Source organism: Bufo gargarizans, chromosome 6 (assembly GCF_014858855.1).
Source record: "Bufo gargarizans isolate SCDJY-AF-19 chromosome 6, ASM1485885v1, whole genome shotgun sequence".
Taxonomy (NCBI): Eukaryota; Metazoa; Chordata; class Amphibia; order Anura; family Bufonidae; genus Bufo; species Bufo gargarizans.
The window spans coordinates 121,482,040-121,506,127 of record NC_058085.1 but is presented as its reverse complement, the minus strand read 5'-3'; the positions used below and the strand labels follow the sequence as shown (position 1 = coordinate 121,506,127).

Below are 24,088 nucleotides of genomic sequence, written 5' to 3'. Positions count from 1 at the left end.
CATAGTCCTATCATTACCTAGAAGAAGAACACGCTAATCCCACAGGCACGGCATTAATCAGAAGATTACCTCTCCATGTACCTCACTGTGGGATTGTGGGGGAGGATGTATCTGTCCTATCTGCAGAAGTTGGAGGGTAGCAATGCAAACGCTTCTAGCCAGGTCAAAAGGGGAGGGAGATCATTGCCTTTATGGATCCACATTAACATAGGGGAATTCTTTAATCTATTAGCAGGTAGATAAATGCTATTTTAGCATAAAATAGGGACTCGTTCTGCTGCACTTTATATGTATAGGTGCCAAGTTAGTGTGAGACAGCCTAGCACCAGTAAATACGTGCTGTAATAAGAGGGTGAGATCAGCATAGCGTCTGTCTGGGTTGTAAACCAATGCTATGTCTTTGATGTCAATATATGTACAGCTATATTTTGGCATGAAGTTGGCTTTAAGCTACTCATCTACGTATCTAGCAGACTAACTGAAGACTGGGTGCAGTGGGGTATAAGATGTTGGCTGGCAGGACTCCTGTCGGAGCTGTGCGCGCACACTGGTGCATCAGTGAGTGGTATGGGAGACAACACTTCTCTCTGAGCTATAAATACACATATGCGTATGAAGGGGAGGCTAACACTACATCTGTCTGATCCATGAAGTTACTAAGGAGGCTTATTCTGCTATTCTGGAAAGCTGAGGATTGGGAGAGGCAGAGAACTATAAAGATTTGGAGTGCAACTGGTTCTACAGTGAAGCAGATCTATTCAATTGTGATGGTGTATAGTGATGGCTAACCTCCGACACTCCAGCTGTGGTGAAACTACGACTCCCAGGATCCATTCATTTCTATGGATTTTTTAGAACAGCCAAGCACGTGTTGGGAGTTGTAGTTTTACCACAGCTGGAGTGCAGGTGGTTTGCCATCACAGGTGTATAGAATGTGAGGCTGGTGAAGCCTCTTGTGTCATCATATACTGGCGTGTGGGCACTCCCTTTTCTAAGAATACCAGTAATAATGCCTTGCCATATATTAGGGAAGGGTTATATGAAAGCTATACATAGTTAGAAGAATGCATTGTACAATTTGGTGGTGTGGCGGTGTGCGATGGTGTACTGTATACTGGGGGACCCTCCTTTCTCTGCTATGAGTACGTGTACTAGCGTCTTGTATATTGGGGGTGCTCCCATGTGGGGATATGTGCTGTTCTATATTGTGGGAAGTCTTCTTCATTTGCTACTAAAATATGTGTAGTGTGTTGGAATATATGTATGGGTGTCCTTTGTATCCGATGGCCACATATCTCTGTGCCATGAACTAGCTCCATACGGATGGTGGGGCAATGAACATCTCGTGATGTGCTGACGTATTGCTGTCTACTGGGGGAGCATACCACTGCATATGCAATGTATGAAGGTAATGGTGCAGTGTTTCATACTGGTGGACAGATGCCAACGTCACTGCTCTTGATGCAACAGTGCATCAGCATGTGGGGGTAAGGCTGGCACTAGTTTTATATCGGAAATGTGACACTTGGACTCTGGAAGCATATTGAGCCTTGAGGCTGGCAGCTGCGCGGTGTGTGTTTACACAGACATTACCACGGACTGTGTAACTACCGCTAATATAGCCTGAGATGGAAAAGATGGTTGAAAACATAGGATGGCGGGGTGGAGAGGAGCTCTAGAGACAGCACGGAGGGAAGAGGTGTAAGACAGAAGAACTAGGTCTAGATAAGGAAAGGAGGGAATTATGAAGGCAACTTAAGTTAACTTTAACCTAATAATGATGATGTTGGGGATGATGATAAAAAGAAGAGGCAGAACATAGCAGAGAATGAAGACGGAAATAAAAGAGATAGACGCGAAGGAATAAGACAGCTGGGGATCCACAGATCCTGTAAGCGTCAATTCGGTTTACAGTAATGTCTGTCTATAATATAACCCAGAAGGTGCGGGAAAACTAAGCATGAAGGGGTGGGGGTGATGCAGACAGTAAATGAGAAGACATGTGAGACAGTGCAGAGTAACATAAAGCAAGGTGGGAAACGAGAAGGGTGAGATGGAAAGTAAAAGATGAGAGAAATTGCCACAATAAGTGAGGGAGACAGAAGGTCTCGAAGAACCAGAGATGGCAGGGAGGGAATATGGATGAAAAGGAAAAGAAGTTGAAGCCATATGCAGTAGAGAAATAAGAACGATGAGGATGTCATGAAAGGAGGAAACAAAGACAGGTAGACAGGGGAAGAAACAAGAGGATAAGAGAGTAGAACAGGAGCAAAAAGGTAAAAAAAAGCCGCTAGAAACTACCGAAAATAGAGGGAGAAGCTGGGAAGAGAAAAAAGGAAGTGGCGTGAGAACAAAGAAAAATGTGGAAAAAAAAAAGAGAGACTGGATTGGATTACTGAACAAGAGTGATGGTACCAGAGATAATGGGAGAAAAAGAGACATCCATATTGATGGAGTGTGAAAGCGAGCCAGAAAGGCTAAGATATATGGCACTGTTCCCCTTACTCTCCTCCCTGCTCCCCCACAGTAACAGAGCCGCAGGACACACCCCTCCCCTCTCCTGCTTTCTGCACTATTGATAAATACATTAGTATGTGCGGGATATGAAGCAGCTGCAGAGCTGGCAGAGTGGGGGTTAACCCTGGCATTGCCGCAGAACATGGGAAAGACTGGATAAGGCTGAGAGGGCTGTGCCAATAATCTGCGGATTAGAAAGGGTTACCAGTAGGAGCCTTACCTTCCAGCTCCGACTTCCACGTGGTTCATTATGGAGACTTCTTGGAATCAACAGCTGCTTTGTGTTTGCTGCATTAACATGAAGCAAGTCTACAACTCACCGCTGTGTACAAGATAGACGGATACAGATAGACAAGCGTGCGTGCATATGAATTTATTAATTTCTCTCGTTTACATAGCACCAGCATATTCTGCAGCGCATTTGCAGACATATCACTCGCTGTCCTCGGTGGGGCTCACAATCTAAATTCCCCATCAGTATGTCTTTGGAGAGTGGGAGAATACCGGAGTACCCGGAGGAAACCCACGGGGAGAACAGACAAACTCCATGCAGATGTTGACCTTGGGTAGGAATCGAAGTCACTTCTGCCCAGATAATAATTACCCTACAGCATAAGAATGGTACGTATATACACAGGATAAGCAAAAAGAGGGTGAACATATGGCACTGAAGGAATGTATGTTATAATGGTAGAGAATTATGTGGTTAAGGTTCTGGCTGGTGAGCACAGAACAGCTAGAACCGTAATGAATTGGGGGGCACATTTGGAGTAAGGAAAGCTTATGAGATATACCAAAATGAGGAAGGATGACATTGGTCCTGGAAGACATGTTGAAAGGAGAACAGAAAAATGCAAAGACATTGGACAATTGGAAAGAGAGGATTTACTGAGACTGAATATATAGAAAAAAAGGGAATAGCAAATATAGAAATTTCCGTGAGAAATCCTGCTGGAATATGACCTTCAGAGAATATCTTTTCAAACCCCCACTTTTTAGGAATTACAATTAGGGATTTTCTTTTCTGAAGATGTAGGCTAATGATGGCTGATGGAACGACCTAGAAAGCCACATGCTCATTGATTTCAGTGTGAAAGCTAACTACGTTAATCTGGGCGTCTACAAAATCCTATACACAAACATCAGAGAGCCTGTCTCTAGGGGGGATTTCCATGCAGTTCAAGAGAGCTAGTCTTCTGGGGTGCATGCTATAAGAGCAACCGTTTTTGTAAAGGGTGTTGATGAGCTATGTACCAATGATAAATGGACCAACTGATGTTTTAACATAAAACAGATGGGCCACAACACGTATCGGCAAATGCCCTAAACTAAACGTGGCCATACACCTTCAGCAAGGGATACACAAGAGAATGACTTGCCTATGACTCCTATGAGAGAATAGAAATGTAGCATTCATCTACGTTCTCATGGATATGGGTTTCACAAAGAACAAATTCTTCTACTGTACACCAGGGGAGTAATTTATCAAGGGACTTGCGACTTTTTTAAAGTCCCTTTTTTGACGAAATATTATAGCACGCCCGGTTTTGCCGGCCCGGCAAATTTACCAGCATTTATGTGTGGAAACAGGTGTTAATGTTGGAGAAAAACTACTCCAGCCAGGGGCAGGAGTAGATTTTACACCAGGTGCATGGACTGCCATAGATGCGCCTAATTCATGACAAGGTGCACGCCTCGTCATAAATTAGCCAAATCTTACAGCAGTGCAGGGGGGAAGACCGGTGTAAAAAGCCAGCATTAGTAAATGATCCCCAAGATGTTTACACTTTAAGGGCTAGTTATACACATCATGGGGCGCATTTACTAAGGCCGGCTTTTTACGCCGTTCTTAGTTTACCCCTTGCGCTGCCGTAAGATTTGTATAATTTATGACAAGGCATGCACCTCGTCATAAACTAGGTGCATATATGGCAATCCTTGTTCCTGGTAGTTACCAGCCCCTGGCTGGCATAGTTATTTAACAACATTTACACCTGTTTCCAGGCATAAATCTAAGTAAATGCCGGGGCCAGAGTACTGCCCTGTCACTGCCCTGACATGCCCTCTCTCTTCCCCTGTCCTACTCAATTGCCAACACAGCATGAAAGTGGCTGTGCGAATAAATACTGTTGCACGGCCAGTTAAAAAAAAGGGAATACGACTATGTTTCTTAGGCCTCATGCACACGACCATGGTGTGTTTTGCGGTCTGCATCCAAGCCACCAAAACAGCGGCTCGGATGCCGACCCAAACAACGGCCGTGTACATGAGGCCTTATAAAAATAGTCACAAGTACCTTAATAAATGACCCCCATTGTTCCCTTTAAGCAGCCAGTTCAGGCAGCGGAACAGCCAGGTGAGTCCTTCAGTGGGCTTATTGACAGCACACCACATACCTCTGTTGACCTCTATATCTAATATACTTTATTAATCAATTTCCTATTTTTACTACACTTTTCCCAGCCTAAGGCCGAATGCACACGGCCGTGTTCCGCGGCCGAGAGCGGTCCGTGGTATGCCGGGCTAGATTCCTGTTCAGAGCAGGAGCGCACGCCGTCATTGGTTGCTATGACGCCGTGCGCTTTATGTCGCCGCTGCACTACAGTAATACACTATACGAGTGTATTACTGTAGTGCGGCGGCGACATGAAGCACATGGCGTCATAGCAACCAATGACGCCGTGCGCTCCTGCTCTGAACAGGAATCTAGCCCGGCATACCACGGACCGCTCTCGGCCGCGGAACATGCATTCGGCCTAAAGCACACCATTCCCTGTACGTTTAAATCCTCTCAGCGGTGTACGGTGTACATTTTATCAATGGGACCACAGCGGGGCTATGAGTACGAGCAGCGCATATTGCTGCTGCTCCCCCCCCCCCCCCCCCGGAAGATTACTAACTCCTGGCATAGCACATGGGTACGATGTGGAACGGAGGTACGGAACCCCACGGAAGCATCCAAGTCAACAGGAAAAATAATACTTCAGCCCAATAACAAAGGAGGCATGTGAGAGCATTCCCGTATGATTATAATGGGACAATGGCTTAGGAGTAAGGGTAGGACCACACACCGCGATCATGTGGCGCTTGTGATATGGCCGAGCTATATTTCAAGTACCGCGTGGCCGAAAAAGCTGCAGCGGGCTCTAATTAAACTAATGAGACAGCAGTTTCCAGTCTGTCTGTATTGTTAATGGCCACATGTCACCCGCAATACCGCGTGGCCTATAACAAATCAGGCCGACTAAACAGTGCAGTCTAGTTAGAGTAATTAGCGCTCGCTGCGGCCCTTTCGGCCTCGAGGTACTCACACGCAGCACAGCCCTGTCACAAGTGTCACACCAACATGATCATATTCTAAGGGCTTATGCACATGACTGTTGTGTTTTTTGCGGTCAGCCAAACACGGATACCAGCTGTGTGCGTTCCGCATTTTGAAGAACGGGCTGCCCATAATGGAACAGTCTTATCCTTGTCCGTAATGAGGACAATAATAGGATGTTTTATTTTTCTTTGGAACGTACATGCGGACATACAGACATGGAACAAACACAAAGTCATTTCAGGTTTTTTACAGCCCCATTGAAGTGAATGGTTCAGCATACGAGCAGCAAAAAAACGGAACGGACACGGACTACAAATACGTTTGTGTGCATGAGTCCTAAGGTACATCCAATCTGTCCTGGAATTTGCACTGTAGAAGGCCAGTAGTGGTATGCGAGGAGATTCCTGGTGCCGTATGGTTCAGCGTGGGAATCGGCGAACTTTAGCGACTCACTTCAATCACATGCAAATCCACGTCCTTAATCTGCTTACTAACTCAATCCTGACAGAGGTGGGGGCATCAGAGGTACTGTGTGTATGTCTATTCTTTTTAGCAATAGAAAGCCAATGTTGACCATGTCAGGGAACTCCAAAGCAGAAGTACTGCTGAACGGACAACATGCTTAACAGGTCATGAGAATACAGAAATATTGGAGGAGGCACTGTAAAGGGAAAAACAGCCAGGATATACGCAGAATAGTAAGAACATGGAGAGAGAATAAAGATTAGACAGAGCAAAGATATACAGACAGGTATCTAGAAGCACACTGTATGGACATATTCACACAGAACATAGTGGAATAGAAGTATGAAGGGTATAGGTTTGATTCCTAATTTATCATATATTTGATAGATACATAACTGGCACAAGAAACTAATAACATCTTAAGTTGGTTGAGGTTAAAGCCAAACCTGGAACTTGTTGCTTAAAGGAATTATTCTTGACATAATATTGATGACCTATCCTCAGGTCTGCCACCCCCACCAATCAGCTGTCAGAAGAGGCCTGCGCTCCGTGTGTGCGCTGCGGCCTCTTCCTAGGCCAAGTGTCCATTGGTCACATGGCCTAGTTGCAGCTCAACCCTATTGAAGTGAATGGGGCTCAGCTGCAATACCATACACAGCGTTATGCTTGCTGAGCTGCCGGGATCCCGCCACGCTCACCAGAGCTCCAGTAAGATCCTGGAATAGCTGATCAGCGGGGGTGCCAGGACTCGGACCCCTACCAACGTGAGGATAGGTCATCATTATCATTTCCTGCATAATCCCTTTAAAGGGAATCTGCCACCTTCAGCAAGCCCTAATAAGGACAGTAATACATGTATAGAACACCTGCCAATGACTTCAGATAGTAATTTGCTGATGCGAACCCTAATTCCCCTGCTGTGCATCCGCAAACCTGCCATGGAATTCATTGAGAGGACTGCTGTTCATGCGCACATAATGGAGAGGACTCCGGTAGAAGTCCTCTCTATGCATTCCTCAGATCGTTTGATGGGCACATAGCAGGGGAATGGGGGGTGAGCATCAACATACAAATTACCGAACTGGAGTCAGCGGCAGGAGTATCATACTGGGCATGTAGGGCTTGCTGAGGGGGACAGATTCCCTTGAAGGGGGTCTAATACTCCTCTGCGACAGAAGACATAAAATTGCTACTACTTATTTGATTGACGTCCCTGTTAAATACTTTGCATGAGGAGCTCCAAGTTATGTGCCACGCTGAATCAACCTTCCTGCTCACTCCATTGAAAAAACAGACTGCCTTAAACAGCGCCGCTATGTGCAGATGGTGCTGAGAGGACAGCACCTTCTGGGGAAGATTTTCCACCTTCACTGCCCTGATCTGAAAGAAGACGGCCCTTAGATCTTCCAGGACTATATATTAATCAGGCATGAAAGGCAGATATTGGGGGGAAAGTGAGAGTTGTAGAGCCAAGAAAAAGAGAAGAAATGATCATCAAAAGGGTAATTATTTAGCATCACTGTCCACCAGGTTTCTTTTATGATGACTTGTTCCTCAATTTTACTTCAACCACCCTTCATTTTATGATGGAGTCTATGTAATAGGCACACAACTAAGGCCTTGTCCGCATGGACAGCACACATACCACTGATCTGAATGTGTCAGTAAAAAACAAAATAACAGAAACATGCACTACTTTGGTCAATGATCCAGACCAAACCCCTCCATTGAGTCTATGGGTCCGTGAAAAAACATGGACGCAACACGAATACCGTGTACACAAGCTCTGAGCATGTTGACCTCCATTATTAGCCAAAGTTTTAAAATGGAATACATAGCAGTTAAAAAGAATACAACAAATCTTATATAGTGTATGTGTCGGGTAAGCCACAGATCTTTAATATTTTTTCTCCTTGTTACACCAGTCCCACTATTTTCACCTGAAATAGCAGCCTTTGCAATGACCATGTACCAACCATCCTGCTTCTTAACCACCTCCGGACCGCCTAACGCACATGTGCGTTCCGGAGGTGGCAGCGCTGCGCACAGTCACGCATATACGCGTCATCTCGCGAGATGACACGACTATGCGCGCGCGCGCGCGCGCGCGCGCATGCGCAGTTCGCGCCGGCATTTCGCACAGAGGTATTTCGTCAGCAACCTGCCAGCCAATGATCGCGGCTGGCAGGTTGCTGATTTTTAAAAAATCCATTCAAAGTGCCAGATAGCAGATCATATTAGTAAATATGATCTGTTATATGGCTGCCTGCTCCTCTGCTGGTTCTTTTCGTCGGTTGGATCCAGCAGAGGAGCAGGCTTCACAGTGAGTACACCAAACACTACACTATAGCCCCTGATCACCCCCCCTGAACCCCAATTAACCCTTTGATCACCCCTTTGATCACCCCTGTCAATCACAAGTGAAAAGAAAAAAGTGATCAGTGCAAACTGTCACTTTTTTTTTTCACTGTTATTGACCGTTAGGTTTTAGGTATAGTTTAGGTCCCTTGGTTAGGTAGTTAGCGATCAGTTAGCGCCCAGCCCACCGCACCGCAGTCCGTTATTCGCTGATTAGCGTATCGCTAATCAGCATTTGTACTTTTATAGTATCTGGAAGTGATCAAAACTGATCACGGTCAGATCTATAATAGTACTAGTGTCACTTTAGTTCGCCCTCCACCCAAAACGCAGTGTTTGCCCGATCAGGCCTGATCGGTCGCCCACATGTGTGTTCGCCCACACCCGCCCCACCGCAGTGACAAAAAAAAAATTTTTTTTTGATCACTAACGCAGATGTGCGGTCCGGAGGTGGCAGCCCTGTGCACAGTCACGCATATATGCGTCATCTCGCGAGACGCGAGATTTCCTGTGAACGCGCGCACACAGGCGCGCGCGCTCACAGGAACGGAAGGTAAGCGAGTGGATCTCCAGCCTGCCAGCGGCGATCGCTCGCTGGCAGGCTGGAGATCCGAATTTTTTAACCCCTAACAGGTATATTAGACGCTGTTTTCATAACAGCGTCTAATATACCTCCTACCTGGTCCTCTGGTGGTCCCTTTTGTTAGGATCGACCACCAGAGGACTCAGGTAGGTCAGTACAGTCGCACCAAACACCACACTACACTACACCCCCCCTCCGTCACTTATTAACCCCTTATAAACCCCTGATCACCCATGATCACCCCATATAAACTCCCTGATCACCGCCCTGTCATTGATCACCCCCCTGTCATTGATCACCCCCCTGTCATTGATCACCCCCCTGTCATTGATCACCCCCCTGTCATTGATCACCCCCCTGTCATTGATCACCCCCCTGTCAGGCTCCGTTCAGACGTCCGTATGATTTTTACGGATACATGGATCGGATCCGCAAAACGCATACGGACGTCTAAATGGAGCCTTACAGGGGGGTGATCAATGACAGGCGGGTGATCACCCATATACACTCCCTGATCACCCCCTGTCATTGATCACCCCCTGTCATTGATAACCCCCCTGTAAGGCTCCATTCAGACGTCCGCATGTGTTTTGTGGATCCGATCCATGTATCCATGGATCCGTAAAAAATCATGCGGATGTCTGAATGGATCCTTACAGGGGGGGTGATCAGTGACAGGGGGGTGATCACCCTGATCACCCCCTGTCATTGATAACCCCCCTGTAAGGCTCCATTCAGACGTCCGCATGTGTTTTGTGGATCCGATCCATGTATCCATGGATCCGTAAAAAATCATGCGGATGTCTGAATGGAGCCTTACAGGGGGGGTGATCAGTGACAGGGGGGTGATCACCCTGATCACCCCCTGTCATTGATAACCCCCCTGTAAGGCTCCATTCAGACGTCCGCATGTGTTTTGTGGATCCGATCCATGTATCCATGGATCCGTAAAAAATCATGCGGATGTCTGAATGGATCCTTACAGGGAAGGTGATCAGTGACAGGGGGGTGATCACCCTGATCACCCCCTGTCATTGATAACCCCCCTGTAAGGCTCCATTCAGACGTCCGCATGTGTTTTGTGGATCCGATCCATGTATCCATGGATCCGTAAAAAATCATGCGGATGTCTGAATGGAGCCTTACAGGGGGGGTGATCAGTGACAGGGGGGTGATCCGGGAGTCTATATGGGTGATTACTCCCCTGTCATTGATCACCCCCATGTCATTGATCACCCCCCCTGTCATTGATCACCCCCCCCCCCCCCTGTAAGGCTCCATTCAGACATTTTTTTTGGCACAAGTTAGCGGAAATTTTTTGTTTGTTTTTGTTTTTTCTTACTAAGTCTCATATTCTACTAATTTGTGTCAAAAAATAAAATCTCACATGGACGCACCATACCCCTCACGGAATCCAAATGCGTAAACATTTTTAGACATTTATATTCCAGACTTCTTCTCACGCTTTAGGGCCCCTAAAATGCCAGGGCAGTATAAATACCCCACATGTGACCCCATTTCGGAAAGAAGACACCCCAAGGTATTCGCTGAGGGGCATATTGAGTCCATGAAAGATTGAAATTTTTGTCCTAAGTTAGCGGAAAGTGAGACTTTGTGAGAAAAAAACCAAAAAAATCAATTTCCGCTAACTTATGCAAAAAATAAAAAATTTCTAGGAACTCGCCAGGCCCCTCATTGAATACCTTGGGGTGTCTTCTTTCCAAAGTGGGGTCACATGTGGGGTATTTATACTGCCCTGGCTTTTTAGGGGCCCGAAAGTGTGAGAAGAAGTCTGGGATCCAAATGTCTAAAAATGCCCTCCTAAAAGGAATTTGGGCCCCTTTGCGCATCTAGGCTGCAAAAAAGTGTCACACATCTGGTATCACCGTACTCAGGAGAAGTTGGGGAATGTGTTTTGGGGTGTCATTTTACATATACCCATGCTGGGTGAGAAAAATATCTTGGTCAAATGCCAACTTTGTATAAAAAAATAGGAAAAGTTGTCTTTTGCCAAGATATTTCTCTCACCCAGCATGGTTATATGTAAAATGGCACCCCAAAACACATTCCCCAACTTCTCCTGAGTACGGCGATACCAGATGTGTCACACTTTTTTGCTGCCAAGGTGGGCAAAGGGGCACATATTCCAAAGTGCACCTTTCAGATTTTGCAGGCCATTTTTTACACATTTTGATTGAAAGGTACTTCTCACACATTTGGGCCCCTAAATTGCCAGGGCAGTATAACTACGCCACAAGTGACCCCATTTTGGAAAGAAGACACCCCAAGGTATTCCGTGAGGGGCATGGCGAGTTCCTAGAATTTTTTATTTTTTGTCGCAAGTTAGTGGAATATGAGACTTTGTAAGGAAAAAAGAGAAAAAAAAAAATCATTTTCCGCTAACTTGTGACAAAAAATAAAAAATTCTAGGAACTCGCCATGCCCCCCACGGAATACCTTGGGGTGTCTTCTTTCCAAAATGGGGTCACTTGTGGCGTAGTTATACTGCCCTGGCAATTTAGGGGCCCAAATGTGTGAGAAGTACCTTGCAATCAAAATGTGTAAAAAATGGCCTGCAAAATCTGAAAGGTGCACTTTGGAATATGTGCCCCTTTGCCCACCTTGGCAGCAAAAAAGTGTGACACATCTGGTATCGCTGTACTCAGGAGAAGTTGGGGAATGTGTTTTGGGGTGTCATTTTACATATACCCATGCTGGATGAGAGAAATATCTTGGCAAAAGACAACTTTTCCCATTTTTTTATACAAAGTTGGCATTTGACCAAGATATTTTTCTCACCCAGCATGGGTATATGTAAAATGACACCCCAAAACACATTCCCCAACTTCTCCTGAGTACGGCGATACCAGATGTGTCACACTTTTTTGCAGCCTAGGTGGGCAAAGGGGCACATTCCAAAGTGCACCTTTCGGATTTCACCGGTCATTTTTTACACATTTTGATTGCAAAGTTCTTCTCACACATTTGGGCCCCTAAATTGCCAGGGCAGTATAACTACGCCACAAGTGACCCCATTTTGGAAAGAAGACACCCCAAGGTATTCCGTAAGGGGCATGGCGAGTTCCTAGAATTTTTTATTTTTTGTCGCAAGTTAGTGGAATATGAGACTTTGTAAGAAAAAAATAAAAAAAATAAAATCATCATCATTTTCCGCTAACTTGTGACAAAAAATAAAAAGTTCTATGAACTCACTATGCCCATCAGCGAATACCTAAGGGTGTCTACTTTCCGAAATGGGGTCATTTGTGGGGGTTTTCTACTGTTTGGGCATTGTAGAACCTCAGGAATCATAACAGGTGCTCAGAAAGTCAGAGCTGCTTCAAAAAGCGGAAATTCACATTTTTGTACCATAGTTTGTAAATGCTATAACTTTTACCCAAACCATTTTTTTTGCCCAAACATTTTTTTTTTATCAAAGACATGTAGAACAATAAATTTGGCGAAAAATTTATATATGGATGTCGTTTTTTTTGCAAAGTTTTACAGCTGAAAGTGAAAAATGTCATTTTTTTTGCAAAAAAATCGTTACATTTTGATTAATAACAAAAAAAGTAAAAATGTCAGCAGCAATGAAATACCACCAAATGAAAGCTCCATTAGTGAGAAGAAAAGGAGGTAAAATTCATTTGGGTGGTAAGTTGCATGACCGAGCGATAAACGGTGAAAGGAGTGTAGTGCCGAAGTGTAAAAAGTGCTCTGGTCATGAAGGGGGTTTCACCTAGCGGGGCTGAAGTGGTTAAAGGGAGTGTCTGACATCAGCATTTCACGTTTGTAACCCTTCCCATAGCTTTCTAGAATCCTTACAGTTAATAAAAACGTTACCTTTAGCATCAATCCTTGACTTATAAAACCGTCAAAAAACATCTTTGTAACATATGCAAATGAGGGCTCGCAAGTGCCCAGTGGCGGCGTTACCCTCATAGGTGCCCTGCTAGCTCAGCCTTTTCTTTGCTTCCCCCCGCCCCTTCTACCATCCTTTCCCTCTGACCGCCTATCTACTAACTTGTTTTACCGAGATCCCGCGCCTGCGCACTCAGTTCGTCGGCCGGCGCATGCGCACTGCGATGCCCATTCCTTGTACGGCATCACAGTAATTAATGCGCATTCGCCGGCTTCGCACCGTTAGCCGGCACATGTGCATTAATTATTGTGATGCCGTACAAGGAATGGGCATCGCAGTGCGCATGCACCGGCCGACGGACTGAGTGCGCAGGCGCGGGATCTCGGTGAAACAACAAGTTAGTAGATAGGCGGTCAGAGGGAAAGGATGGACGGGGGGAAGCAAAGAAAAGGCTGAGCTAGCAGGGCACCTACGAGGGTAACGCCGCCACTGGGCACTTGCAAGCCCTCATTTGCATATGTTACAAAGATGTTTTTTGACGGTTTTATAAGTCCAGGATTGATGCTAAAGGTAACGTTTTTATTAACTGTAAGGATTCTAGAAAGCTATGGGAAGGGTTACAAATGTGAAATGCTGATGTCAGACACTCCCTTTAATCCTGGGCAGATCTGTGTTGCACAAAACTGTTATAGCCAATGACCAAAGGCGTGTCATGCACATAGGTATAAGGCTAATTTCACACTAGTGTTAATATTTTCCGATATTGAGATCCGTCATAGGGTCTCAATGCCCAAAAAAAAAAAGGTTCCGTTTTGTCCCCATTCATTGTCAATGGGGACAAAATGTAACTGAACAGAACGGATTACTCCAAAATGCATTCCATTCCGTCCTTATACCGGAGAACAAATCGCAGCATGCTGCGGTTTGCTTTCCGTCATGGGATGCTAGAGCATGACCAGATTTTTTTTCTTACATGAACAGGACTAAAAACACATTTGCAAATTAAGGCTTCATTTATATCTGTGTTCAAGGATCCATTAGGAACCTCAATGCAGACTCTATTAAAAAAAAAAAAAAGGAGGAGAAAAGAGCACAGCGTGCTGCGCTATTTTGTCCATAGACTCTTCCACACATCAGTGAATCAGGGACATGTGCTGTCTGCACACAGATCCATTGATTTTAATGTGTTATTCACATATCCCTGCTTTTCCACTGACTAGTTTGCTCTATGCTGCGGACCAAACACTCCCATTGAAGTCTATGGGTCTTTGAAAATCACCAACAGAACACAGATGACACATGCAGAGCAAAGTTGGATTCTTTGCGATTCAAGGGTCGCAGTCGCAAATATCGTATTCATTTCTATGGGATAACTGCTACACTGCGATATCCTGGCCGCGACAGCTTTCTCGTGACCAGTGTCGCTGTGTAGCCATACCCTTAAAGCATTAAAGAGGTTATCCAAGATGTTTATACTGATGACCTATCCTCTAGATCAGGCATGGCCAACCTGAAGCTCTCCAGCTGTTGCAAAACTACAATTCTCATCATGCCTGGACAGTCTACAGCTATCAGCCTACAGCAGGGCATGGTGGGAGTTGTAGTTTTACAACAGCTGGAGAGCTGCAGGTTGGCCATGCCTGCTCTAGATAGACCATCAGTATCTGATCGGTGGCAGTCCGACACCAGGGACCCTCGCCGATCAACTGTTTGAGAAGGCTCCTGTGAGAAGGAGGTGCACAGACAAGCAGTTTATACCCTAACAGGAATTTAAGAAAGGTATCATTACTTTAGGGTACAACCACACAACGCGGTCATGTCATGGTTCAACGCAGCCGCTCTGTGGTTGAGTACCAGGCGGCCGTATAGGCTACTGATGGATCTAGTTAACTAATGAAGACCGCACTGTTTAGTCAATCTGCATTGTTAATAGCCGCGCTGTGTGGTTGTACCCTAAAGAGACTGAATGAAAGAGAAGGACATTTAGGCTACGTCTACACCAATGTTGCGCGACAATTTTTATAATGGCAGTCTACGGTGTCGAGATGGATTTTTCTGCGACTGTTGCGTCGCAGTCGCAGCATGTTGCAGTGCGACACCATAGACTGCCATTATAAAAATTGTCGTGCAGCATTGGTGCAACAAAATGTTGCACTACAAATGTTGCAGTGTAGTTGTGCCCTATCTGTCGCGCGACAAATGTCATCGTGTAGACGTAGCCTAAGACGCTGAATTGAGACCAAAAGATAAAGGAGGTAAAAAGTGCATTGCATGGATCTAAGGTCTAGAAGGATATTTACTAAAACTGCAGAGAATAAGTTAAAGAGGACCTGTCACCAAACACTGTGCTGCTGCTTCCCTGCGCATGGCATGCTTTACCCTAGGTTCCTGCCCCTCTCACCTCGTTCTTGTCCCCATAAACTTCCAGCACCACACATGTCAATCTGAAGTGACCAGCCATAGAGGTGTGGCTCACTACCTCGCTTCTTTGCACGGGGAGGTTTCTCTCCGCTGTGACGACGTCCGTCACACACATCCTCCAGCTGCAGCCTGATCTCGTGAGACTTACTAATTCTTGCGAGACCATGCTGCATACCATCTCCTACTGCAGGGGTCAGACACCTACGGCACTCCAGTTGTTGCGAAACTACAACTCCCAGCATGCTCCGTTCACTTCTAAGGGAGTTCTGAGAACAGCCAAGCAGGTGTGCATGCTGGGAGTCGTAGTTTCACCACAGCTGGAGTGTCGGAGGTTGCTGATCCCTGTCCTACTGGGACAGCGTCTCACTGAGCGGAGTGAGATGTCGCTGCCAAAAGCAGACTCTGGTCAGAGTGAAGCACTCTGCCGGCAGAGAGTATGCAGCATGGTCTTAGGAGAATTAGTAGGTTTTGTGAGATCACGCTGCAGCTGGAGGGCGTGTGCCACGGAGATCGTCACAGCGGAGAGAAACGTCTCCATGCAAAGAAGCAAAGTGGTTGGCGGGGGGCAGCATTCAATAAGATAGTCTGTGTTCTCCTGACAGCACACACACACTGATTTTAATGTGTATATTCCCAAATCCGTGATTTACTACGGTCCGGAGTTACACCACAGAAGCATGCCCTATTTTTGACTAGGTTTATGGATCCTTCATGCACATTATAGTCTATGGGTCCATGAAAAAAACACCGACACAACAAGGATGACATCCATGTTTTTTGGATCGTTGCCAGGAGATGCTCTTGAAAAGCTGAGCAATGTCTGTGCAATACGTAGGACCAGGCTCGGACTGGGGTACAGGGGAATCCCCCGGTGGGCCCCTGAGCCCTGCACAAGTGGCACATAACACATTAGATTTTGTACACTACATACATATATTCAATGTACAGAACCTCAACCAGCTTATGTTCATATAAAAAACTTGTTAGATTATTTATTATATTTGAATGTATCCGTACGGTGGGCACCCAAAATACATTTTACTGGTGGTCCCTAGGTACCCCAGTCCGACACTGCGTAGGACACACAGAGGGCACAAAACTTACACACGGACCAAACATGAATCCTTCATGGACATCTTCACGGATGAACAATTGACAATCTTGTCACTGATGTCATCCCGGAAGTGTGAATGAGTCCTTATACTCGAAGTAGATAGGACCAGAATCGAGTCCATAATCACATCTTGGCTGTTTGGCTGGCAATACAAGTGAGATACCTGTCAGCTGGACAGGCTTGTTAGGCCAGCAGCTATCTTTCCCAATTCCCCCAATACACATTTGGCTTGGCTGAGCGGCATGTGTTCTGAACAAAGAGAGAGCTGTAAGTTGAAGTCGGACTCCTCTGGTGGCAGCTTAATGCTCCAAGAACAAGGATCAGACATGTTGAATCCAACAGCCCAATCCTTACTTACCCCCAAATTTGCTGTTGGGGGAATTGTCGGGAGGAACCCATAAACATTAGATAGATGACCGATTCCAACAAAATGGGAGGGCTTGGCCAATAATAAACTATAAGTAAGAAGAGTGGTCTGCGCAGTTTTCTGATGAAGAGATTCATACACATCTGGAGCTTGGTTCAAGTCTCAAAATTTGTTAATTAAAGGGGTTTTCCAGGCTCCTGATATTACCAGGATAGGTAATTAATATCAATCAGTGAGGGTCCGGTCAGCTGTTCCCTGCAGCCTCCTGCACTGGAACTAACACTTTAAATGGAACAGGAAGCACAGCTCCGTTCAAAGTGTATGGCTGTGTTGGGTTACTTTTACTTCCATGGGAGATTACCTGCAGTAACCCAGAATGGCCACTACACTTTGAATGGAGCTGTTGTTCCTGCTACATTCGAGAACTAGTTCTGTTGCAAGAAGATGCAGGGAGCAGCAGATCGGTGGGGGTGGGGGGTGTCGGAACCTCACCAAGCGGCTGTTAAAGGGGTTGTGAGGGCTTTTTCTATTGATGACCTATCCTCAGGATAGGTCATCAATATCAGATCGGCGGTGGTTCGACACCCGGCACCCTCGCTGATCAGCTGTATGAGGAGACTTCCTTCTCTCTTCCTGTCCGCTGTCCCCTAGACATACAGCAGCCTGGACAATCTCTTTAATAACCGTTCCAATATCAGGAGTCTGGAAAACCACTTTAAATAAGAATTCTTATTTAAAGTGTTCATTTTCTGGCTTCTCCTCACACTAAGGCCTTCTGCACACGAACGTAGGTGTCCCATTGCTGTATTGCGGACTGCATATGCAGATCTGCAATACACAGGCACCCTTCTGTGCGCATTCCGCATCATGGATTCAGACCTATTGACTTGAATGGGTCTGCAAATCCGGAGATGCGGAAGGGAAGCATGGAATGGAACACTACGGAGTGCTTCTGTGGGGTTCCGTTCCGTACTTCCGTCCGGCAAAAAGATAGAACATGCTCTATCTTTTTGCAGAACGGACAGATGCCGACCGATTCAAGTTGAATGGGTCTGGATCCATCCCCGGCGGCCGCATGGAGGTTGCCCGTGCATTGGGGACTGCGGCACGGAACGAAACGAATACATTCGTGTGCAGGAGGCCTATGTTCTAGAATTACTCGCCTCCACCATACCAAAAACATTCATGTCTGTAGGGTCTGGCACCCTGGAGAAACGTAAAAGCATAAAGCACTTAGTGCCATATCTCAATATCCGCACTGTAGCTGTCCAACCACAGTTATAAGCACTGGAAATAAAACGGTATCAGGATACTGAATTATAGAGATGGCAATATTATCTTTACTATCAGTAATACATCTGGAGGTGTGGGGGAGGCAGACATGACCCTTGGTATATGGAAAAGAAGCATTTAGCTCAATTGCACGGTATACGCCTCTTGACTCACTTGTCTATTTTTTTAGAATGGTTTTAAGGAGCATTTCCAAAGAGTTAAAGTTAGGGGGTGGGGGAATGGGGGGGCATAAGAAGTTGGGTTCTAAATACAGAGAAATGATAGCTTCTATGTATGCAGGAAATATTTGATTTCTTGAACTAGACACTACCACAATACAGACATTCATAGAAGTACCAAAATAGGCATCCGCACAATGTCTGCAAGGGTACCCTCTCCAGATCTACACAACTGTCTCTGTCGTGTACACTAAAATCATATCAAAACCAAGCACCAGAAGTGGGCATGACACACTCAGGACACTATATATCTGCAGACGGCCTGCAAACCAGGTCAAGACACTGAACGCAAACACAAAACACTTAGGCCCCTTTCACACGGGCGAGTTTTCCGTCAGTGTGCAATACGTGAAGCTGACTGAATCCCACTCATTTCAATGGGTCTGTGCATCATTTCTGCATTCAGAAAAAAAATCGGAGCATGTTCTATATTCTGCGTTTTTCACACAGCTCTGGTTCCATTGAAGTAAATGGGTTTTCAGTAAAAAAACTGATTGCACCTGGATGCAATGCGTTTTTCACTGATGGTTGCTAGGAAATGTACATTGTTAGGGTTCATTCACACGACCTCGGTTTGGTTCCGCATATGAGACGCATTTTTTGCGTCTCGGGTGCGGTCCTATGCACTTCAATGGAAAAGGTGGAATCTGATTGGTTGCTATGGACAAAAAAGCCAGTTTTCCTTTGCATCAGTTTGATAAATCTCCCCCATTGTCTCTACAGATCACTACTAGTGTTGAGCGAAGTTGTGTTTTCAAGTTCGGCGAACAAGGTTCGGGTTATTAGTTATGGTCCGTGGTAGCGGAATCCATAACAGAATTCTTAGATAACCCGAACCTTGAAAACAAGTTCGCTCATCCCTAATCACTATTAATGCTATGTTCACATATGCATTTAGAAATCTGACTGCTCCGGCAGAAAAACAGCCTGGTGGAGTTCACCAGATCCGCGTAGCCAGATAACGCCATGCACCGGTGTATTCTATTGACTATATTGAGATGCGCCCAGTATCTGGCCACTACCCATCATAAATGCTGGGTTTTGGCCAGAAAAAAAGTCTTGCATGCACGGCTTTTTGTCCGGCTTAAAGCCGCTATTTTGTTATTTTCCCCACCTGATCCCATTATAGTCAAAGGGGATTCAGGCATGAACAGCATTATCCAGCTATGCCGAATCTGGTCAGTTCAGGCATGCTCTGCCAGAACAGCCTGTATGCATGAACATACCCTAATGAATGCAAGGCTTAACCATCCTCAACTGAAAGTTGTTGTATGATTTCAAGGTGGAAACAATGACTTGTCGCTGGTATAATGTATGCTCTATTGAGCAACTGAAGAGGAAATTACCTTGATAAGCACAGACCAGTGTATTTCCGTTTACTATTGAACTTGTTGCACTTGACAGCAAGAAGAGAGCAGCATGCAGCACAATTGTAACTTTATCAGAACTACGGATACCATGAAGGACCACATTATAAATGGGGCCTGTCGTACGACACTTCAAGTGCTGTCATGGCTTATGTTACGAACAGTCTCAGATGTGAACATAGCCTAAGTCCAAAAGTTGTGTCCACTGAGGGAATTGCAAAGTTGAGGGCCATTTACAAGCGGACGAGAATCCCTAATATAACTGTTAACAGGTGTTCAAACAAACGCTTGTCATCAATTATCTGGCGTTGTAAATGTACCGCCGATTCCCCGATGAACAAGCAAAACGCTAAAACAACGAGTCAGTATGGGGAAGAGCGATGGCATTAGCGATCGCTCCTCCCCATACTGTGGAGGAGATTTACATGCAGCGTTCTTCACCACTAACTAGCAGGCTATTGTCGGGAAGGAACGCTTCATCTGGTGTACTCTCTGTAAACTATGGATAACTGATTAACATGGGCTTTTATGCTCTCCTGCAGCATTTTAACGGGGGAAAAAAACTCAAAACTGATGCTCTTCTGCAGCAAAGAACTATTTCTGGTGATACATTTCTTGGATGGAAACCTATAATATGAAAAACAAACTTTTAGGACCCTGTTGAACAATTCTACACACAGACACCGGAAATGCAACAAGAAGTCTAATGCTATTATCCCCATGTAGCAAATAGGATACATCTGTACTTGCGCCCAAGAACTGGTGTTAGACTGGGCCCCGAAAGAGTCTGGGTGCAATATACATCAACAGCATTAGTGAAATTATCAGACACCTTAGTGACTGACTATAGCAATGGCTCTCCAGCCTCGGTGAATGTACAACAAGCATGTCTGAGGTTGTAGTTCACCAAAGCTGGAAAGTCTTAGGCCCCTTTCACACAAGCGTGTCCGGATGCGTTGTGGCAAACCCGCGCGAGTAGGTACCCAATTGCAGTCAGTTTTGACTGCGATTGCGTTCCGTTGTTCAGTTTTTATCGCGCGGGTGCAATGTGTTTTCCACGTGCGTGATAAAAAACTGACTGTGGTACCCAGACCAGGACTTCTTCACTGAAGTAACATGGTTATAAGGGAAAATAATAGCATTCTGAATACAGAATGCTAAGTAAAATAGGGCTGTTAAAAAAAGAAAAAATAATTTAACTCACCTTAATCCACTTGTTCGCGCAGCCGGCATCTCTTCTGTCTTCATCTGTGAGGAAAAGGACCTTTGATGACGTCAGTACGCTCATCACATGGTCCATCACATGGTATTTTACCATGGTGATGGATCATGTGACGGGCCATATGATGAGTGTAGTGACATCATCAAAGGTCCTTTTCCTCACAAATGAAGACAGAAGAGATGCCGGCTGCGCGAACAAGTGGATTAAGGTGAGTTAAATTATTATTATTATTTTTTTAACCCCTCCAGCCCTATTGTACTATGCATTCTGTATTCAGAATGCTATTATTTTCCCTTATAACCATGTTATAAGGGAAAATAATAATGATCGGGTCCCCATCCCGATCGTCTCCTAGCAACCGTGAGTGAAAATCTTGCTTGCGGATGCTTGCGATTTTCACGCAGACACATTCACTTCTATGCGGCCTGCGTTGCGTGAAAAACGCACAGAATAGAGCATGCTGCGATTTTCACGCAACGCAAAAGTGATGCGTGAAAATCACTGCTCATGTGCACAGCCCCATAGAAATGAATGGGTCCGGATTCAGTGCGTTCACCTCACGCATTGCACCCGCGCGGAAAACTCGGCCGTGTGAAAGGAGCCTTAGGTTGGAGACTGCATGTCGAGAGGAAGCGGTGAGGTTCTCAGCTCAGCAGCAGAAGGTTTAATAACTGGTAAATAGGAGGCATGTTGTGGGTTCTGCAAAAAATAATAATTACACCCTCTTTTAAAAGGGCAAGAATGATCACCTCATCTGCATCCCAATCATCTCAAGACTTTCACGATGCTCAAGTCACACTTTCACTTGAATATGAGCTCACTACAGTCTCACACACAACATACAGAGAGCACTGCCTGCTAGTTCATGACCTCTTCTGGGATTATTCACCCCCCTCTGCTCATATGCGGCAGGTCTCCACATGCACATACAGAGCACACCCCACATTTCCTCTGATGTCTTCTTACAACCAATTAACCCCTTCGCTGTGAAAATCCCTTCTGAGATGCAACCTGCAGAGCTCATCTTTATGTCGGTGCACCATAATATACAGTACATTATAATTCCCAAGTAGAAATAGCACGGTGGCTCAGTGATTAGCATTGGTGCCTTGCAGCGCTGGGGTCCTAGGTTCAACATCTGGATGGAGTTTGTAAGTTCTCCCCGTGTCTGCGTGGGGGTACACCGGTTTCCTCCCACAGTCCAAACACTTACTGACAGGGACCTTAGATTGTGAGCCCCGTTGGGGACAGTTTGATACTAATGTCTGTAATGCGCTGCGGATATAGTAGCGCTATATAAGTGCATAAATAAATATGTGCATTTTGTCATGTTTGTTTGGATTATTTGTATTACTTTTGGACATACAATATAGAGAGCAGTATAAGAATCTCAAGTGTTAATACTTTAAAATAAACCAGGACTGGGCCAGTTTCTGTTTTTTACTCCCAGCCTTCCCAGAACCATAGCTTTTTTATTTTTCCGTTCGCACCAACAATAAGTGGCTTCTACTAACTTCCTCTACATAATAAATGCTATTTGCTGAAGTGAGACAACCCCTTTAAGGATGTAGTGGGGAGCTGGAAAAATTCCACCTCAGTTTTCTGAGTTTTGTTTTTATGGCATTACCTATGTGGTGATACCACATTTGTATAGTTGTTCTTGCATTTTAAATACTGAAAAAAAAAAATAATAATTCATCGCCATATTCTGACCCGTATAACCTTTTTTTTTTGTATGTGTATGGAGCTGTGGGAGGTCTCTTTTTGTGGGGTGATCTGTTCTTTTCATTGATTGTTGAGTCCCCCCAAGATAGTGGCTGATTGCGAGCAAAATATTCCCCTGCATAGTACTAAACAATATAGTAGGACCCAGTTCACATTTAGGCCTCTTTCCCACGGGCGTGTGCGGACCCATTCACTTCAATGGGAAATCCGGAGATGCGGAATGGTGCGGAACGGAACCCTACGGAAGCACTACGGAGTTCTTCCGTGGGGTTTCGTCCCGTACTTCCGTTCCGCAAAAAGATAGAACATGTTCTATTTTTTTCCGGAACGGCCGGATCGCGGACCCATCCACTGCGGCTCGTGCATTGCAGGCCGCGGCACGACCACGGGGCGCACACGCCCATGGGAAAGAGGCCTTATGGTTTTTTTTTTTTTCTGCTAAAACATGGAATGGATCTAAACAGAGAAATGAAAGGCAGCACCGCACAATAAAATCCTGCTGATGTCAGGGAGGTAAGGAATTTAAATGCATTAAAAAAAATATATATAAAATTTTACAGTTTGATAGCTGGCCTTTGGCTAGGAGTGCCCCTTCACAGAAAGAAAAAGGGGCTGCAGCTCTATAGCACTTCTGCAGCTTATTGTTATCAGTAGAAATGAGCAAATTTCTGGTTATAAAATTTGTTTACTGGTAAAAGGTAAATTGCGTTATGGATTCCGTTACCACGGACCATAATGCAATTCTATTACGGAATGCATAATGGAATGCATTTTAGAGGCAGTCCATTATTCATTCCGTCATAATAGAAGTCTATGGCCTGCTTAATGGATCCGTCCCGTTTCCGTTAAGCAGGAGAGGACTCCCCTGCATAATGGAAATTGGATAGATCGCAAACGAAGCGTGAACGATTTCAAAATATAAAATTCGCTCATCTCTAGTTATCAAGATCAGTGGGGTTCTAAGAGGTTGGACCACCACCAATCATTACTGAAGGCATATTTAAGTGACACACCACTTTATGAATTGGAAATCCACCCCCTTTAACCACCTCCGGACCGCCTAACGCAGATGTGCGGTCCGGAGGTGGCAGCGCTGCGCAGAGTCACGCATATACGCGTCATCTCGCGAGACGCGAGATGACGCGAATATGCGCCCGCGCATGCGCAGTTCGCGCCGGCATTTCGCACAGAAGTATTTCGTCAGGTTGCTGATTTTTTAAAAATCCAATCAGAGCGCCGAATAACAGATCA

General features: G+C 45.4%; 1 protein-coding gene across 3 annotated transcripts in view; it reads right to left on the bottom strand.

Annotated features, from left to right (window-relative positions):
* The window catches only part of THRA (thyroid hormone receptor alpha), a 146,533-nt gene that overhangs the window by 74,266 nt on the left and 48,179 nt on the right, over positions 1-24,088 (bottom strand). Inside the window, exon 1 of one of the 3 annotated variants that reach the window (XM_044300237.1) lies at positions 15,512-15,611. The exons of the other annotated variants lie outside the window; for them this stretch is intronic. The gene's annotated coding sequence lies outside the window, so the exon portion shown is untranslated. Of the gene's footprint in view, positions 1-15,511; positions 15,612-24,088 lie in introns of those variants that run through there. 3 annotated transcript variants of the gene reach the window in all.